Here is a 21,656-nt window from a genome sequence, read left to right on the forward strand (position 1 = left end):
TTGGATATAGGGGCCTGAGGTTTCTATCCTCTTCTAAGGGTACACCTTGATCTTCCTTGTTGCTAAAGACACTTTCTATAGTTCTCAACCTAATTTGCTTCCTCATCTTGCCATCTTTTACTTGACTTTTAACTCCTTCTTAGAGTGGGATCCTACTTCCAAACTACACTGCCCCAAGCTTCAGAGGGTCCCAGGTATTTTGGTTTGTGGAAGGGCAAGGTTTTCCCTTGCCTGGCCTGTTCTTTGGTCAGAAGATAACCTCAGGCCAACTTGCTAATTAACCAGCCAGCAAAACTTTGTGTGCTGTAGTTGTTAGCTCTGACGAGGCTATGACCCTCCTCCACCTGGGCCTCCCACTGCTCATGATTTCTTCCTGGTTCCCCTGCTGGGGTGGGATAGCCAAATTCCTCCTTAGGTCTTGCAGACACCCTTGCATTTTCCAACCCCTGGCCAGCCCTTCAGCTCTCTCATCTGACCAATAGTTCTTCTATTATCTCTCCTGGAGGTATTTTCTAGGTCAGCTGTTTTTCCTATAAGTTATTTCACATTATCTTCTATTTTTTCTAATATTTGATTTTGTTCTATCATATCTTGATGTCTCATAGAATCATTAGTTTTCATTTGTTCAATTCTAACTCTTAAAGAATTACTTTTTTCAGTGTCCTTTTGTACTTCCTTTTCCATTTGGCTAATTCTGTGTTTCTTAGGGAGTTATTTTCCTCAGTAAAATTTTCCTATACTATTGAGTCTTTTCTCATGGTTCTCTTGCATTGCTCATTTCTTTCCCCAATTTTTTATACTTTTCTACTTTGCTTTTTAAAGTTCATTTTAAACTCTACCAGAAATTCATTTTGAGCTTCAGCCCAATTTACATTTTTTTTTCAGGCTTCACCTTTGGCATTTTGTTACGATTGTCCACATCTAAGTTTATGCCTTCATCTTCCCTATCACCATAGTAACTTTCTTTAGTCAAGCTTTTTTCTTTTGTTGTTGTTTTTGCTCATTTTTATGCCTTTTTGTGACTTGATGTTTTTATGAGTGAGTTGGGCTCTATTCTTTCATTGTCCCAAGTTTTTGTGCTGAGGCTGTGGGTCTTACTGTTGGCTTTCACTGGGCTTTAGGACTTAGGCACTTGATTTCTTGATTTGCCTGGTATTGGGAGGTTTGTCCTTCCCTCAACATTTACGATGATACTGCAGCTGAGGAACCACAGTTTTCCTTTAGAAACAAACAAAGCATAATATAGAACTGAAAAAAAAAAATCTCACATTCAGTGTGCCATCACATTAGCATAGTCTTGTATTTTAAATGAATATTTAAATGAACATGAGGTGTCCTTATAAAGTCTGTAGAAATGAACTATACAACTATAATATTGTACAGTTGTGTAGCAATCAGGGAAGTTTACTGTTATTCTTAGCTAAACTAAAACTAGGCCATTGTTTAACATGAGGTTGGCAAAAAAAAATCTTTTGGATGAAGAAAACTCTTACATGGTATATAAGGTTAATGTAAATAGCATCAGATATGAAGTCAAAGTATGAGGTGGTAGGAAGTGTTTAGAAATTTTCAGAGTTGAATGTAGGATCATTAGATCTGAATATGAAACCTTCACTACCATTTACTACTTAGATGGTTTTATGCAACCCTACTCTCCTTCATACCATAAATTGTTCTCAAGGTTGTTTTGCTCACCCCAAGCTGATCTCATACTGGCTGCTATGAATTTCTAGAGTAGCATCACCACCATGGAGACATGAAAGAGGGCTAACTCTGTCAGATGGCAGGATACACCTATCCAGTCTGTATCTATTACCTCAAATAAAAATGAAGGAGAACCATTCATTTGCCCATTCAATAAACATTTATTAAGTACCTACTCTGTACACGGCACTGTGTTAAATGCTGAGGTTACAAAAAGAGACAAAAAACCACAGCTCTTGATTTAAACAGTTTTAAAAAGAAAATAAGAAATAGCATCAGCAGAATGTTAAATATTTTCTTTGATATCTTATTTAAATTTTAAATGTCTTAAAGATAAATATTTAAATTTTTGAATAATATTATAAAACAGACATCAAAAAAGTATTCTCTGTTATTCTTTATCTGCTATGTTAACAGCAAATGGAAAGTGGTTCATAAAAAAACAAGTACTGTTTGATTTTTACCGTTTATGTCACTCTGAGGTGGTTCCCTGGCAAGTAAGCAAATCTCTGTCAATCTGAACTGCCCTCAAGCTAAAACAAGGGCTATTTGAGTTTCAAATGTGGAGAATGCAAGAACCAGTCTTAGAGTCTAAGGTCATACTGAAGGTTGATGATTTTCTTATAGTTCTAGCTATTGGCTAAACACAAACAAACAAACATCAAAGCAATTCATCATAAAATGGTAACCTAATATAAAATAATTAGTCATGTTAAGGAGAAAAAAATCTTATTCTCATCATACCTTTGGTGTTACATTGACCATTCATTTCTAAGGCATTTCTCAAGTTTAAGTATTCTCATGTATAGTCTAATTGCAAGATTTTGCCTTCAATCTCCCAGTGCTAATCCTTTCATATTTTCATACTTATGTAGACATCTATGATCTCAGTCCTGAGAGGAATATCATAGATGTGTTTTACCAATTCTTCTGACTTTTATAGTATTTTCCTCCTAAAAGCAAAGATCAAACATTATGCTTTTTGTAAAATTAAAATGATGGAAAAGGTTATGTGATACAAGAGCTCATAAATGTTTTATGACTTTTCCTTTTGAGAATTATGGTCTCATGTACTAATTTTGATGGCTTGATGGTTTCTGTAAGTTAATCTAACACATTTTGCACATTGATAAAACAACTAGTCACTTTATGATGAGAAAATCAGCCATACTAGTTATTTGGCATTGTACAGTCATTGTATTTATTCAATTAAATTCTTAGAAAATTTTCTTCAAATGCTTATAAGTATGGTTAATACATATTTCTCTTCACAAAATCACCATAATATTTTAACATTAACCAAATTTATTCTCTATAATCAAAGTCAAGCAGGCTTACATTTTACTATATACTGACCTTTCTTATCAATAAAATATTATAGTTTATATGAAGCTGTTTATCTTTTCCTAGAATACAAGAATTCATATATCAATGTATGAATTAGGTTTAAAGGACCTCACAATTAGTTAGATTCTTACTTTTCCAGTAAGATTTCATGTTATACTAATGGGGAAAAATGAAATGAGACAATGTAAATCTATGGACTCTAAACCTTTTTGATCTCAGTCTTCATGATGAAAAAATGAACATATTTCTTTATTTTTCATATTTTCTGATGTACACATGATATAATAGACTACTATACTTTAATTATGTGCATTAGATATAAGGACAAATAGACACAAAAAAAGATGGGCTGCGGTATACCTCCTAAAAGCTTGAAGGCAGAATAGTCACTGCTTTCTTGGGTCCTGACACACCAATAGGGCAGAGTAGATGTTTACAAAATTTTGGTGTCTGTTTTTTAGTATTTTTCAAAAAATTAAATTTTTATTTTAAAGACATTTGAAATTTTAATATTTTAAACCCTATAATTAAAATCAAGAGGCAGAGAGCTTCTTAGAAACCATCTAGAATAATTCCTGTTTTTTTTGCTTTTGTCTAGGCCAGCACTTAACATAATGTCTAGCACAGAGTAGATGTGTACTTAATAGGTGTTTATTCAGAGAGCTAATGAATGACTCTTTTCATTTTTGCTTTGAGGTAAGTAGATTCAGACTGGATAGGTATATCCTCCTGTCCAACAGAGTTAGCCCTATTTGACGTCTCCACATTACAGCTTCACTTGACTCCATTTATTTTTTTAGTTTGTGGATTATTTCCACACTTTACTTCCCCCCCCCCAAACGTTACTTGTAAGAAAAGATAGGGAAAAAAAAACTGGGTTTTTTATATACTTAGGAAGAGGTGAGACTTGGTGAGAAAGTCACTTAAGGAAAGTGAGAAAGCAATAAAAGTCTAGCTGTTTTGTTAAGGAAAGATTTATTGGGCCAGCTTTAAGCTCAATTGAGTTAACAGTAAAAGTACTTTTCAGAGCTCACTCTGTCTGATATATACTATTTCCCCTGTTTACTTTTCATTTGAAAAACATGCAATAAAATAGTTCTAATAATTTTCTTTCTTGGATATTATAATAAAAATAAAATCTCATAATTTTATGAATTGTAGTTAGAGATTTTTAGAATTTCACTTAACTTAGACTTCTATTTTATATCAATACATATTCAGAGCTATTCCACGTAAATGGAAAATTGGGAAAATATGGTCTTAGTCCACATATTAGGGCTATGTAATGACTCAGGAAAGCAATTGTTTAGGAGTGGAGTTGAGGGGAGTGAAAGACGACATGGATTTGGAATCAAGGTGATCCCATTATTCAGGGGAATTACAGAGGATTCAATCATTATTCAATAATTATTTATATATATGGCACTATGTAATGCACTCAGAATAGAAAGATAAAAATAAAGCACCCTCTGCTCATGTGTTTTTCTGTGTGTTTGCATGTGTGTCTGTGTTTGTAAGGTTTCACTTCTGTTAGAATGTAAGGTCATTGAGAATAGGGGCACATTTGATTTTTCTTCATATTTTCTGTACTTAGCATATTATCTGGCACATAGGAAACACAAAACACATCCTAAAAACACATAATAGAAATTGTGTGAAACCAGGAAAGGCCTAATGAAGAAAGTTGTATTTGAGCTGTTTAGATAGAAATCCAGGATGCCAAAAGGCAATGGTTAAGACTGAGTATGCAGTCCAAACACATGCCATCCAAGCCAATACGAAGGAAGAAGGAAATGGAGTGAGAGATATGAATAAGAGGAAGAAGGCCAAAGATATACTATGTTGTTGTGGGAGGGAGTATTATGTAAAAAGTCAGGGAAGGTAGATGCTAGTAAGGTCATAAAGACCTCCAATTGCTAAACAGAGGAATTTATATTTGATCTTGTATTTAAAATGGACAAATGGAGATAAAGTGACATGATAGTCAGAACTTGGTGTTAAAAAATCACTTTGCAGTCTGTGGTATTAAATGGATTTGGAAAAGATAGGATTCAAGGAGACCAATTGGGAAGGAAGGGTCGGGAAAGAGGTGCTGAGGACCATAGTGGCTTGTTCGTGAGTGAAAGGAGGGCACTTTATAAGAGAAATTGGTGAAAGTTGAAATACACAAATTTGATACACTGTATTCGGAACATGCAGAGTCGATGAATGAGGGTGAAGACTTAGAATGACACTGAGGTTTTCAACCTGAGTGACTCAAACATCTCAACCTAGAGAAAGCAAAACATTTAAAATGACCCTACAAACTTAGACTGAGGGTGTAGAGAATGAGTTTTTTGTTTGTTTGTTTGTGCTGAATAGTGAGGATTAAATGACTTGCCCAGGGTGACACAAATAGTAACTGTCAAGTGTCTGAGGCCAGATTTGAACTCAGGCCCTTCTGAATCTAGGGCCTGTGCTTTATCCACTGTGCCACCTAGCTGCTCCTGAGTTATTTAATTTATATTTTTCCTCATACTTATTCATTTCTACATTTCTTCTTTTGGTTAGTTATTCATTTAGTTTTCAATTTTATTCTTTGTAATTGTTGGATAATTTGCTTTATTTTATGTCTTTTATTTCATTCCTTCTCAATCTTTATGTAGGAATTTGATTTTTGTATTTTTTGAATTCGTAGCTAAAAGTTCATTGACTTTATTAGACTTTTTAAATGTAATTTATTTTATTTAAAATTTGTTCCCTTTCCTTTTTTCCAATAATATTTTGTTGATTTTTAATTTTTTAAATTGTCTTTCCTTTATAAATTCATATATTGTAATGTACTTCCTTTTTTTCCTAACTTATCTTTTTCCTTTTCATCCTCTCAACTTCTGCATTGGTACATAGCTGAGGGGTTATATTATGTTTTCAAATTAAAAAAAAATACAAACAACAATATATCATTTCTGATAAAATCTATACTCAATGAAACATAAATTGGCATAATATAATATCAAACATGAGTATTCTATGAGTACATGAAAACAGCATGGTTTTAGAAAACCCTGGAAAGACTTATGTGAACTGGTATGAAGTTACCCAAACCAAGAATACTGCAAAGATAATAAACAGTGAAAAATAGTAACTCTGATCAATGCAATAATCCACCACAATTCCAAAAAACTTCAGAGTAAGGTGTTGTCCACCTCAGATAGAGAGTTGGTGTCTCAAACTGGCAGAATAAAGTATACTTCCCCTCCTTTTGTCTTTGTTTCACTACTTTTCCCCTTCAAAAGTGGTTAATGTGGAAATATTTTTTAAATTCTTAATATGTATAATGAGTATCATCTTTTTTGCCTTCTTAATGGTTTGGGTAAAGAGTGAAGAGAGAGAGAGAACTTGGAATTGAAAATAAAAATTTTTTAAAACCCTAATGTTAAAAATAATAATATTCTTAATAATTTCCATTTCCACAGTTCCATAAAATATATTTCCAATAATTTGCATAAATCACTATTTAAAAAAATTTTCATGATCTGAAAGGCAAACTTCAAATTTACTTATAATTGTCTTACTGTGTAGGTATTTTTAAAATGTTTTGTTTAACTTTTTATGTATCATCCACTGCATATATATTTAATACTTGTGTTTGACTTTCATGAATCTTCTAAAAACAATTCATTTGCCCTATTTGTGTTTTGATAATATTTCTTTTGATTATTACCTAGTCTGAAATAACTATTACATTCCCAGTATTTTAGATATGATTGTAACATGGGAAACTTTATATCTAGGTTATGACTTTAATAGTATATATACCTTTGTGTCTTCAGTTTGTTCTCTTTGAAATAATTTTAAAATTTGTAATTATGTTGGTATTAAAAATAGTTTAAAATGTAGAGGTTGTTCCCACCCCATTAGAGCTCTTTATATGAAACTTAAAAGTTAAGCAAAACTAATCATACAGTGACCTCTTCTGAAAGTATATGCTATATTTCATATTTCTCATTTTTTTTAATTAATGGATTTCTTTCTCACCCTCACTCTCCACCCAAAGGAGAAAAAGAATAGAAAACCAATTTCTTGTAGCAAATAATTAAAAAAAAAACTATTTCCTTCACTAGCTATTCACTATACACACACACACACATACATATATACATACATACATATATATGTATACACACATATGTATGTTTCATTTTGCACATTTTCCCTCTGTCAAAAAAGCGGAGCATGTGGAGAACTTCTTTCATCATTGCATAAAATACTGCAGAGCCATTTCACTGATCATAACTCTTACAGCTATCTAAGTTGTTACTCTTTACAGTGTTGTTATTGTGTAAATTGTTTTTCTTCATTCTGATCTTCTCATTCTCTATCATTTTAGAGGAGAAATGTTAGAGGACAATTAAGATGACCTTGACTGAAGAAAGAATTTGGAAACTTCAGAGCACCAGAAATTTTGTACTTTTTCATTAAGCTCCCAAAAGTGTCTCTTAGGATGGCATTGTCTGCCTCAGGACCCAAGGAGATGCTGAATGAATTGAAGAAAGCATACACATGAATCTACACAAAGCCTATTTCAAAAGTTATACCATACCTAAGGGAAACATCTTGAAGACTCCAGTTAAATAATTTCCAAGATCTACGAGTTACCCCTTTGCCATAAGTGGTTCAAGATTGAGCCAATTTCCTTTGGACTTTGTATGTTTTTATGAGATCATATATGACATTCCTTGTAGAATGTGTTTTATACCAACTATGCCATTGTAGTAACACATCCATTTCTAAAAATCTGACTGGTTTATTGAAAACATGGAGGTTTAAGATGTTTGTCAAAACAACTGTAGAAATTTGTGAGTAACATCATTAGCAAAACATTCTTAGCCCTTTATGGTTAACCTTAAAAACTTGAAAACATATAGTACCTGCACTTTAGGGACCCAGTCAGCCAGTCTGAGGGGGAGTTGGGAGAGTAACCTTCAAATGTGTGCTCCATAAATGTAAACAGATACTAAGAAACTAAGATAATTTATATTAAAATCATTGTTGTGTTTCTTTAAGCAGAGACTGGGGATCACTTGTTAAGAATGGTATATTAGGGATTCCTTTCATGGATGGGTTAGAGTAGAACAGTAAAATCTCAGCCCTCAAACTCTGTGATCTTATTTTTTCTAATAAAACATTTAATTCAATTATTTTCCATCTTCTTTTCTTTAAAAATGATTTTCTGGTCAAATTGTTTTTAAAAGAGAGCTAACTTCCCATTTTACATCTCTGTTTTATTATATTATTAGGTTTGTGGCCCAACTGGAGTTTCCTGTATTTTTCATTTCTGGGAGGGGGAAGGAGTCAGTCTAGTTATGATTGAAAGCATTATTCCATTCTCTGATGGATTTCACTTTTCTTCCATTCGCCTACCCCCAAACACTTATTTATTATACTAATGCCTCCATTTTCATTTATGGATTTCTTCAGCTTTTCTTGAAGGATTAATTTTAAAGGGATTCTTCCTTTTAACCTTATTATTCTTTTACTTTTTTGCATACATCTTATTATTTTGAATTCAGTCTAAAATGGGCTTAGGTATTTCCATTAATTCAGTTACATTGATGGCAATCTTACATCTATTGCCTTCCACATATACCACTTAGTCAATTTTGTCCTGCAAGACCACTCTGAATGGTCTTTTAAAACCAGAATTTCCCATTTCAGAACCTGAAGGGATAAGTAGGGTGGCATAGGCATAAGTAGAATAACTTGTCCAGAGCTTAGCAGAAACTTAAGGATGACTTTGGAAAACCCACTGCTCCAAAATCAGATTTTTTTTTTCTCCTTCTCCACTACTGAAAGACAAACCATTTTATTTTTAAAGAGTACTTCCAGTGGTCACTTGGAAAGCAAAATATTTTACTCAAGAAATGAATCTCTAAGGCATTTTCTTATTATCGATCACTCAGAAAATTTGCTGTATACCTTTTCAACAAAAATGTATTATTTTGGGGGTAGCTAGGTGGCACAGTGGATAAAGCACTGGCCCTGGATTCAGGAGGACCTGAGTTCAAATCTAGCCTCAGACACTTAATACTTACTAGCTGTATGACCCTGGGCAAGTCACTTAACCCTCATTGCCCCCCCACCCAATATTATTTTGATCACTGATTATTGTTACATTTAATTTCACTTAAAAGAATGCCAAACTTTGATCATGCTTTATTTTTGAGATGAATATGAAGAAAATTTCAAAAGCTGACTATGGTAAATACCTCCTCATAATGATTAACTAGCAATTACTGGAGACTTGATTGCCTGGGTCCTTAATTTCCTCATCTCTAAAATGAGGGGGGTTGGACAAAATGATATCTAAACTTCTTTACAGTTTTAACATTTTATGATCCTATGAGAATCCCTTTGCAGAAACAAGTATGGGGAACAAATATTGTATCTTAAAATGTCAGATTCAAAATCAGTTATAGCATTTGGAAGAACCAAGATAAATGAAATTTCAATTTTTCGTATGTATGTTTTGGTTTTATAAACATATAAAATTAAAAGACAACAGAATTGTCCTAATGACACCTACCCCATTCATTTAAGAGAAAGAAAATTATTCACAGAATTAAAAACCATAACATTTTCATGTATTCCAGAGATAAACATAGCAATACTGAACAGAAGGTTCAATATCCTCTAAAAGCTGCAACATGGAGATCAGTAAAACACTTGGTTTTTAATATGGATATTACTTTAAAGCACAAAATGGACTTAATATGTTAAAACAAACCAACAATCTTAAAATCATGCATGAATCAATTTCTCTGAGGACCTGCTACATTTTAAGGAAATTAGGGAATTAGGGCAGCCAGAGATTACAGTGCTGCATGTGGATTCAAAAAGTATTCAGGATTCAGGAAGTGTGTGTTCAGTCATTTGTGGTCATGCCTAACCCTTTGTTGACTCTGTTGTTGGGTGGTTTTTCTTGGTGAAGAATACTGAAGTGGTTGATCATTTCCTTCTCTAACTCATTTTACAGCTGGAGGAAACTGAAACAAACAGAGTTAAATGACTCATCCAGGGACTCACAACTGCTGAAGTGTCTGAGGCCACCTTTGAACTCTGGAAGATGAGTCTTTTTGACTTTGGGGCCAGCATTTTATCTACTGCATCACTTATCTGTCCTTGGTCAGGTATCAAAGAAGACTTGGGTACAAATCCAGCCTCAGATAGAATTGACACTGCATAAGCCAGTTAACCTCCATTTCCCTCATTTTCCTCATTGGTAAAATGGAGATGATAATAGAATCTTCCTCTCAGGGTTTTTGAGGAGAAAATTAGATGTTCATAAAAGTGCAAACCTTAAAGCACTCTATAAATATTATTCTCGTCCCCATTATCATTAATGCTAGTATTAGGCCACATTTGATAAATCTATCTTCACTTTTCTCTTAATAGAGATTATATCTGATTTGAACATTTGATAATTTAAATTTATGACATTGTATAGAATCAACATGACCTGACTAAATTTAAAGACAGCCTACAAAGTGATAATCCTGTATTTCACAGACTCATAAAAAATTTGATCTTAAAAACTATCAAGTCAACTCCCTTCTTCCCCTCTACCTTTAAAAGATACCCCTGGGAGGTAAATGCCATTATCATCCCTCTTTTACAGATGAGGAGACTGAGTCAAACAGAGATTGAATGAATTGTCCAGGGTCACACAACTAGTAATTGTCTGAGTGTGGATTTGAACTCAGGTCTTCCTATCAGCCCACTATTCTATTGGGCCCACTTAGGATTCTAAGATAAAGAAACCAACACTGAGAAATATTGCTATTTTTCTAATGTAACATCAATAATTAGTGGCAATATCAGGAGTAAAACATATCTCTTAACTCATATACTAGGAACATTTTTTAAAGAACAGTCACACTGAACTCATGGTTTTCAGCACAGGATTAGAGTATTATCATATTATATGCCAGATACATAGTCAGAAAAAGAAGGCAGAGTTATAAATAAAAATACTTGGCATTTGTATATTCTTTAAAATTTGCAAAATATTTTCATATATTTTCTCATTTGTGAGCAAAAATGATTAATAATCAGAATCTTGGGAGAGTCAGAGATCTCCTCTTCCTTCTTTGTCCTCCCTTCCCTACACTCAAAAGCAAGGTCTCTGGAACTGAGCTTGTGGTCGGGTGAGAGAAATGAATTGCTGGCCAGGGAAAGTGCAGGGGTGTCAGCAGGACCCAGGGAGGAATTTTGCTGTCTAACCCCAGTAGGAAACCAGAAGAAATCCTGAGTGGAGGGAGGCCCAGGACGGGGAGGGGCACAGGCTCATCAAAGCTAAGAACCATAGCACAGAAAGCTTTGCTGGTTGGTTAATTAGTAAGTTAGCTTGAGGTTATCTTTTGACTAGAAAATAGGCTAGGCAAGAGAAAAATCTGTCCTCCCTCAAACCAAAACACCTGGGACCTTCTGAAACTTGGGACAGTGTAGCGCAGAAGTAGGACTCCACTGTAAGAGGGAGTTAAAAGTCAATTAGTAGTAGGCCTCCACCAATGTCAGACAACCATGGATCAGCACCTTGAAGAGCCACAGGCCAGAGTGTGGCTGTGAAGTCCAATAAGGGAGCCACAGCTCCTGAGTGACTTATAACCAGTAACTGCTGCATCCGCATGTTTGTATCTACCCCATGAGGAATAGCTGGAGTGTCTTCTCCAGGTGCTGGTGTGGGCAAGATCAATATGGAAAACAAGCTGTTGCCCATGTAGCAGGTTTTCCCTCTCTGCGACATCGGTGGATCCAAAGGAGAGGCAGAGCCAATACAGTTTGGCACCAGCGCCGCTGCAGGAGTTGCCAGAGGAATGTGATGTCCAACATCCAACTGCCTAAAGGACATTGACTCCTGATTTTTCCTCGGGTTAACTCTGAAGCCTTTCCATATATGGGTATAACTGCAAGGCAGTGGAGGTTTAAAATCAGGGTTTCCTTCCTCTAGGCGGGTTGCCTGCCAAGGCTAACGAGCCCCACCTGCCCAAAGTGACTGGTTTTAAGGTGCCAGTGACTTGCCTTCGCCCCTTGTCTTGTTAGTGGAAACAGTTCTACCATGAGAAGGCCAGGAGTAAAAGATGGCAAAATGAGCCAGCAAAGAAAATTGAGAATTATAGAAAGTTTTTTCAGCAACAAGGAAGATCAAGGTGCACCCTCTCAGTAAACAAGAGGATAACAACTCAGGCCCGTACATCCAACCTTCCAAGAAAAATATGAATTGGTCCCAGACCATGCAAGTACTCAAAAGGGACTTTGAAGTGAAAGTAGGAGAGATAGAAAGAAGATTTAGAGAGGTAGAGGAAAGAATGGAAAGAGAAATGAGATTGATGCAGGAGAGTCATGAGAAAAAAGTCAACAGCTTGAAAAGCCAAATGGAAAAGGAGATAAAAAAGCTGTCTGAAGAAAATTATTGCCTAAGAATTTAGGATTAAACAAATGGAAGCTAGTGACTTTATGAGCAACCAAGACATAGTAAAGGAAACCCAAATGAATAAAAAAATAAAGGGCAATATGAAATATCTTTTTGGAAAAAACAGCTGACCTGGAAAATAGATCCTGGAGAGATAATTTGAAAATCACTGCACTACCTGAAAACCATGATCAAAATATGAGAAGATAGCATCTTCCAAGAGATTGTCAGGGAAAATTGCCCTGATATTCTAGAAGCAGAAGGTAAAATAGAAATTTAAAGAATCACCCATTACCTCCCTGAAAGAGATTCCCAAAAAGGAAACCTCCAGGAATATTATAGTCAAATTTCAGAGCTCCCAGGATGAGTAGGAAAATATTGCAAGAAGATAGAAAAAGGAATTCAAATACTGTGGAGCTCCATAAGGATAAAGGACTGAGGACATTGGAATATGATATTCCAGAGTGCAAAAGGAACTGGGACTACAGCCAAGAATCACCTCCCAGCAAAACTGATAATAATCTTTCAGGGAGTAAACGAAGACCTTCAATGAAAAGAGGACTTTCAGGCCATTTGGTGATGGAAGACCTGAACTGAATAGAAAATGTGACTTTCAAATACAAGGCCATAGAGAAGGCATAAAAGGTAAACAGGAAAAAGAAATCATGAGGGCTTATTAGATAGATTAACTGTTTTACATTCCTACAGAGGAAGATTTCTTCAAACTCATAAGACCATTCTCAGTATTAGGGTAGCTGAAAGGAATAATACACTTAGACAGAAGACACAGGTCTGAACAGAATATGAAGGGATGATCTCAGTAAAGCATTTATTTTTTGTTTATACTTGTTCTTTGTGGGGCAAACAGGGTAGGGTTTCTTATGTCTGGGGCTGGATTTGGGCCGGGGACCTCCTGGGTCCAGGGCTGGTGCTTTGTCCACTGTGCTACCTAGCTAACCCATGATAACATCTTCAAAATATGGTTGAGGGGTAGGAGGATTGCACTGGGTGAGGGGGAAGGGGAAAGGTGGACTGGCAAGTAGTAACTCACATGAAGGAGATGTAAAAAGCTTATGGAGGAGAGGGGAAGAAGGGGATGCAGTGGGGGAGTGAGTAAACCAAAATTGGCTCAAAGAGGGAATAACATACATACTCAAGTGGGTATATTAATATATTTTTGCCCTGAGGAAATGTGAGAGGGGGAGGAAATAAGGGGGGGAGAGTGGAAGGAGGGAAGGGAAGTTTGGGGAAGGGAGAAGTAAAAAGAAAAACACTTTAGAGGAAGGTGAAGATGTTCTGCATAACAGCACATGTATGACATATATTGAATTGCTTGATTTCATAGGAGAGTTGAGGAGGGAGGAAGAAAATAGAGAAACAGAATTTGCTCAAAGACCTTAACGTCCTCAGACTGGCTCAAAGGAGGGAATAACCACACACAATTAGGAGGAATAATCTATTTAACCTACAGGAGGTAGGAGGGGAAAAGTCAAAGTAGGGAAGGAGTGAATGAAGGAGGTAGAGCAGGGAGGGGGGAGTCAGTAGCAAAACACTTTGAGTAGGAATAAGATAAAATAAGATAGAAAATAGAATAAATATCATTGGAAAAGGAATAGGATGAAGGAAATAGTTATAATGATTGACTACAATGGAAAAATGTATGCTACGTACTCTGCTGGACTATTGTGAAGAAAATCCTTTGTCAAGTTTAAGGTACTATATAAAAATTCTAATGAACAGAATGCTATCAGAAAAACCTGGAAAAATCCACATGAACTGAGAGAAATGTACTGTATGCAAAATAACAGCAAATAGTTGTAAGATTGATCTGCTGGGAAGCCATGGTTATTTTCAGCTATGCAATGATTCAATATAACTCTGAAGAACTTATGAAAATTGCAATAATCTAATGAGAAAGAACTAATGGTATCTGAAAACAGACTGAAACACATTTTTTTTGACAATTCCTTAATCTGAAGTTTTGTTTTTATCTGTTTTCTCTCATAACCTATGTAATGTAGAGATGTTTTCCATGTCTACTCATGTATAGCTTATATTGAATTGCTTGAGTTCTTGGGGTGGGGGATGGGAAGGGAGGGGGGAAGAGAAGTTGGAACACAAAGTTTTTTTAAAATTGATGTCAAAAATTTCCTTTTACATGTAATTTGAAAAATAAAATTCTAAACAGAAATAAAAAGAAATGATGAGTAGGCAGATTTCAGATAAACCTGGAAAAACTTAAGTGCACTGATGTTGAGTGAAGGGAGCAGAAGCAGGAGAACGTTGTACTCAGTAACAGTAATATTATATGACAATCCACTCTGATAGACTTGGCTTTTCACAGCAATGCAATGATCCAAGACAATTCCAAAATACTCATGATGGAAAATGTTTTCCACATAAAGAAAAAGAACTGTGGAATCTGAATACAGATTGAACCATACTATTTTTACTTTTTTTAAAAATTTTTGAGGTTTTTTTCCCCTCTATTCTGTTTTTGTTCTTTCACATGGTGAAATGTCTTTAATGTGATTGTACATATATAAACTATATAAGATTGCTTGCCATATTGGGTAGAGAGGAGGGAAGTAAGGGAGAAAATTTGGAACTCAAAATCTTATAAAAATGAATGTTGAAAACTATCTTTACATATAAATGGAAAATAATAAAATACTATTAAGTTTGAAAAAAATAAAGATTTTATCAAATCTCTCCATCTGGGTCAGGCCCAACTCAAGCTCACAAGGAATCATGGGTGCAGACAGATACATTTATCTAGATAGTAAAGGCTTCACTGTCCCGAATGGGGGTCATTCAGCAGGCCCTCCATTGAGCAGCAGGACATTCTTTGAATTGATAGTCTAAGGTTGTAGATAATCTCTCTGTGTAGTGGTCAATTCTTGGTCCTCTTGACCAAGGGTATATAAACTCTGTGTATTATCACAAAGAGGTCTTTGGTCTGAAAGGTAGATATGCATAGACCTCATTTTATTAATAAAATGATCAAATTATACAGATCCTATGTCTGCTATATTTTTAATCATTACACATTAGAGCAACAAAAAACCCCTATGAGATTGGATTAGAGTTAAAATTGCCTCCATTTTATAGAAAAATAATATAAGTTGAGAGTTATTTAGCAATTTGCCTATGATCTCATAACTTTAAAACATATCAATAGTATAATATTAACCTTGGTTTCTCCTGAGAATTACTTCAGCATTCTATATACATCATCTTTTTCAACTGACACCTTACAGTCTGGCTGTACCTTAAATCAATGAATAAATCATGAATTAGGGGACAGCTAGGTGCCATAGTGGGTGAAGCACCGGCCCTGGATTCAGGAGGACCTGAGTTCAAAACCAGCCTCAGATACTTGACACTTATTAGATGTGTGACCCTGGACAAGTCACTTAACCCTTATTGCCCCATAAAAAATAAAAAATCATGATTTAATAATAAAGGTTTTTCATAGTGATATGGACTTCCAAGGGGCATTCTTTTTTTTGTGTGTATTTTATTTATTTTTTTTTCTATTACATGTAAAGATAGTTCTCAACTTTTGCTTAAGGAAGCTTTGCAATTTCAGATTTTTCTCCCTTCTTCCCCTCCCTCCCCCTCCCCTAGACAGCAGGTAATCTGATATAGGTGTTTATATATATATATATATATATATATATATATGTGTGTGTGTGTGTGGTGTGTGTGTGTGTGTGTATGTATATATACACATATATACATATATATGTGCGTATATATGTATGTATATATATATATATAACATTAAACATATTTCTGCATTAGTCATGTTATAAGAGAAAAATCAAAGAGCAACGAGGAAAAACCTCAAAATAGAAAAACAACAGCACCAAAAACAAAAGAAATAGTATGGTGCATTCAGCATCTATACTCCACAATTCTTCTTTTTTTACTGGATTTGGATATCCTCCTCCATCATGAGTTCCCTGGAAACCTTCTGTACCTTTGCACTGGTGAGAAGAATATAGTCCATCACAGTAGGTCAACACACAATGTTGATGATACTGTGTACAATGTTCTTCTGGTTCTGCTCATCTCACTCATCATCAGTCCATGCAAGACCCTCCACATTTCTCTGAACTCCTTCTGCTTATCTTTTCTTACAGCACAATAGTATTCCATTACATTCATATGCCACAACTTGTCCAGCCATTCCCCAATTGATGCACATCCCCTCAACTTCCAATTCCTTGCCATAACATAAAGAGCAGCTATAAATATCTTTGTACATGTGGGTCCTTCTCACCCTTTCCATGATCTCTTTGGGAAAATGACCCAAAAGTGGTATTGCTGGGTCAAAGGGCATGCACAGCTTCACAGCCCTTTGAGCATAATTCCAAATTGCTCTCCAGAATGGTTGAATTAGTTCACAGCTCCACCAACAATGCATTAGTGTCCAAATTTTCCCACAACTTCTCCAACACTTATTGTTTTCCTTTTTTGTTATATTAGCCAACCTGATAGGTGTCAGGTGGTACCTCAGAGTAGTTTTAATTTGCATCTCTCTAATCATTAGTGATTTAGAGCATTCTTTCATATGGGAATAGATAGCTTGATTTCTTCATCAGAAAACTGCCTGTTCATATCCTTTGACCATTTCTCAATTGGGGAATGACTTGGATTCTTATAAATTTGATTTAGTTCACTATATATTTAGAAATGAGGACTTTATCAGAAGTACTGGCGATAAAAATTGTTTCCCAGCTTTCTGCATTCCTTCTAATTTTGGATGCATTGCTTCTGTTTGTACAAATCCTTTTTAATTTAATGTAATCAAAATCATCCATTTTGCTTTTATAATATTCTCTATCTCTGTTTGGTCATCAACTGTATTCCTTTCCAAAGATCTGAAAGGTAGACTATTCCTTTCTCTCCTAATTTTCCTATGATATCACCTCTTATTTCTAAATCGTGTATCCATTTTGAACTTATTTTAGTATAAGGTATAAGATGTTGGTCTATGCCTAATTTCTGCCATACTATCTTCCAGTTTTCCCAGCAGTTTTTGTCAAATACTGAGTTCCTATACCAGAAGCTGGAGTCTTTGGGTTTATCAAACACTACATTACTAGTGTCAATTACTACAGTGTCTCCTGTACTACCCTATTCCATTGATCCTCCACTCTATTTCTTAGCTAGTACCAAATAGTTGTTGATAACTGCCACTTTTATAGTAAAGCTCCAGGTTTGGTACCAACTAAGCCACCTTCTGTGCACTTTTTTTCATTATTTCCCTTGATATTCTTGATTTTTTGCTTTTCCAGATGAATTTTGTTACTATTTTTTTCTAGCTCTATAAAATAATTTTTAGGTAGTATGATTGGTATGGCACTGAATAAGTAAATTAATTTAGGTAGTATTGTCATTTTTACTATATTAGCTCTGTCTATCCATGAGTAATTGATATCTTTCAAATTATTTAGATCTGATTTGATTTGTGTGAAGAGTGTTTGGTAGTTGTTTTCATAGAGTTCCTGGGTTTGTCTTGGCAAATAGACTCTCAAGTATTTTATATTATCTACTGTTACTTTAAATGGAATTTTTCTTTCTATCTCTTGCTGCTGGGCTTGTTGGTTATGTATAGACTCTTTGTGTATCTCTCTGCTTCAAATGTGTTTCTTGTAAAGAGCATATTGTAGGATTCTGGTTTCTAATCCACTCTGCAATTAGCTTCCATTTTATAGCAGAGTTCATCCCATTCACATTCACAGTTATTATTACTAACTGTCTGTTCCCCTCCATTCTATTTACCCCCTTTGTACTTTTCCCCCCGTCTTTCACCCTATTCCTCCTCACTGACATTTTGCTTCTTCCCCCTGCATCCTCCAATCTGCCCTCCCTTTTTATCACCCCCTCCCTTTTCTTTACCCTTTTCTCCATTGCTTTTGTCCTCCCTTCTCTTAGTCCCCCCCCTTTCCCTTCCCCTTTTACTTCCCTAAAGAATGGGCTAAGTTTCTTTATCCCAATGAATGTATATGTCATTCTCTCTTTGAATCAAAATCTAATGAGAGTAGGGTTGAAACAATGTTTACCCCTCCTTTCTTTCCCTCTATTGTAATAGGTTTTTATTTCACCTCTTCATATGATGTAATTCACCCAATTCCACCTCCCCTTTCCTCTTCTCCCTATAAAGTCCCTTTTTAACCCCTTAATTTCCTTTATGTCATCACATCAAAGACAATTTATATTTATACCCTCTGTGTAAAGTCCTTCTCTCTGCTCAAATACATTTACAATTCTCGAGTTATGAGTATTATCTTCCTGTATAGGGATGTAACAGTTTAACCTAATTGAGTAACTTTTTTTCCCTCTGTTTGCTTTTTTAAAATTCTCTTGAGTCTTGTATGTTAAGATCAAATTTTCTATTCAGTTCTGATCATCAGGAAACATGGAAAGTCCTAATGTCATTGAATGTCCATCTTTCCCCTAAAAGAGGATGATCAATTTTCCTTGGTAATAGATTCTTGGCTGCAATCCAAGCTCCTTTGCCTTCTGGAATATCATATTCCAAGCCTTGTGGTTCTTTAATGTTGAAGCTGCTAGGTCCTGAGCAATCCTGACTGTGGCTCCATGATATTTAAATTGCTTCTTTCTGCCTGCTTGGAGTATTTTCTCCTTCACCTGATATTCTGGAATTTGGCTACAATATTCCTTGGGGTTTTACTTTTGGGATCACTTTCAGGAGGTGATCAGTGGATTCTTTCAATGATGATTTTATCTTCTGAGTTCTATAATATCAGTGCAATTCTCCTTAATAATTTCCTGGAATATGGTGTCTAGAATTCTTTTTCTGATCATGGCTTTCAGGCAGTCCAATGATTCTCAAATTGTCTCTCTTGGATCTGTTTTCCAGATCAGTTGTCTTTCCAATGAGGTATTTCATATTTTCTTCTATTTTTTCATTCTTTTGATTCTGCTTTACTGATTCCTGGTGTCTCATGGATTCCTTCTCTTCCAACTGTCCAATTCTAATTTTTAAGGCATTGTTTTTTCCATGAGATTATGCACTTTTTTTTCCATTGGCCAAATGAATTTTTTAAGGCATTGTTTTCTTCAGTGAATTATGCACCTTTTTTCCATTTGGACAGATTAATTTTTTAAGGAATTTTTTTCTGCAGTCAGTCTTTGTGGTTCCTTTTCCAAGCTGCTGATTCTTTTTTCATAGTTTTCTTGTTTGCTTTCATTTCTCTCCCATTTTTTCTTCTACCTCTCTCAATTGATTTTTAAAATCCTTTTTGAGCTCTTCCAGGAAGGCTTTTTGTTCTTGAGTCCAATTCACCTTCCCTCTTGAGGCTTCACATGTAGGCAATTTGAGGGTATTGTCCTCATCTGAGTTTGTGTTTGCTTCTTCCCTGTTGATACAGAAGCTCTTAATGGAGAAGGCTCTTTTTTGTTTCTTACTCATTACTACAGCTTATTTATTTATTTTTTAAGTTGAGGTCTGCTCTGGGGGCACCAGGGTCCCTGTTTTGGGCTTCTTGTGCAGGGGTATAGGTGCTATGTGACTGGCTTTTTACTCTGAGGCCTTTATAGTGTGTGCAGTTCTCCCCCCTGCACTTCCTGTCTGAGCATGCTAGATCAGTGGGCCTAGTCACTCTTATCCTGTTCATGGCCCTCTGGCTGGCAACTTGCCCTCTTGGCCGGTGCAGGTAGATTTTTCCACTGTCCTGCTGGGCCACCAGATTTTTGAGCCAGGATCCAGGAGCCTCAGTTGTTCTGCTGTGGCCCGCAGCTTCCTGCTGACTTGCCCTGAGCCCCTCAGCGCTGGGCTGCTGACCTGCACTGCGCCTCCCTTTTGCCCAAGTCAGACCCACCTTTCCTGAAATCTTCTAAATTATCTATGATTGGAAGACTGTGTCTCTCTGTCTCTTTGCAGGTTCTGTAGTTTCAGAATCTGTCCAGAGGCTTGATTTAATGTTCTTTTTGAGGGAACAGAAGGAGAGCTTAGGCAGCTTGCTGATTCCTCTCCACCATCTTAGCTCCCCCAAGGGGCATTCTTAAAGATCTCTATTTCAAAACAGTATTGCTATGAGTGTTTGTGAGCTTTTATATTTTCTTTTTCACCAAGAATGAAAAAAATAGAACCATTCAATGTAAGACTGAGTGGACAACTCTATCAAATATGTAATTTGCACTTGTAGAAATCATGTTCCCTCCAATCTTTTAAAAATGCACAAAATTATAATGTAAACTGTGAATGATAAAGCAGAAGTCTTTGGGCCCTCCATGTGTCTGAGTTATATTGGGATGAATGGTGCTGCAAAGTCTGAAGTAAGGCATGCCATGAAGATGTTTGGGAGAGAAGTTGGCTTGTGAAAGAAAGCTCTGTACCTGGCAATAAAAACAAATGGAGAGTGAGTTTTTTGTTTAGTTTTATAAGAATCTTTTAGATAGAGTAATTCAATAGCAATAAAAGTTTCCAGACTAGGGAGTAAGATGAATATTGCCATTTTCAGTATTGAAAAGGTCTTGGTTAAGAGTGTGGATAACTGTGGGCCATTTTTTAATGAACCATAGTTACCATCCCTAGAAAGGAGTTCCTTTGTCATCAGTCCAAGAATCACCAGAAAAGGAAAACTTTATGGTTAACCTTTACTAAAAACTTAAAGTGTGGGGAAAACCCCTGTTCTTTATTTTTCTTAAATATCACATTCTATCTATTAGCAGCATCAAATTCTAAGTGGAATCATGGGGGTTAGTGATATGGCCCAAGTAATAAGCTCAACATTATTGCTCCTTCTACTAAATAAGTAACTTAATACACTACCAAATATACTAGAAAAAAAACAATTTCTTTAAAAAAGAAGAAATAGAATGATTCAGCCAGTCAGTCAATTAGCAGTCAATATGCCAAGTAATGGCATAGGTTTTATAGTACCTATTTATGCCAGGTGTGATATTAAGCACTGAGGATACAATGAAAGCCCAAAAAAAAAAAACAACTTACTTCCCTTAAAGATTATACATTCCAATGGGGGAGAAAATGTGTAAGTATATATAAAACCCATTGTTGTTGTCCTTTATTGTCAAAAAGGGCCATGATATCAGGAGATGATATCATGACTTGGAGGAAAAATTAGATTTAAGTTATGGAGAGCCATGCAAAGTCACC

The sequence above is a fragment of the Dromiciops gliroides genome, chromosome 3, assembly GCF_019393635.1.
Source record: "Dromiciops gliroides isolate mDroGli1 chromosome 3, mDroGli1.pri, whole genome shotgun sequence".
NCBI lineage: Eukaryota > Metazoa > Chordata > Mammalia > Microbiotheria > Microbiotheriidae > Dromiciops > Dromiciops gliroides.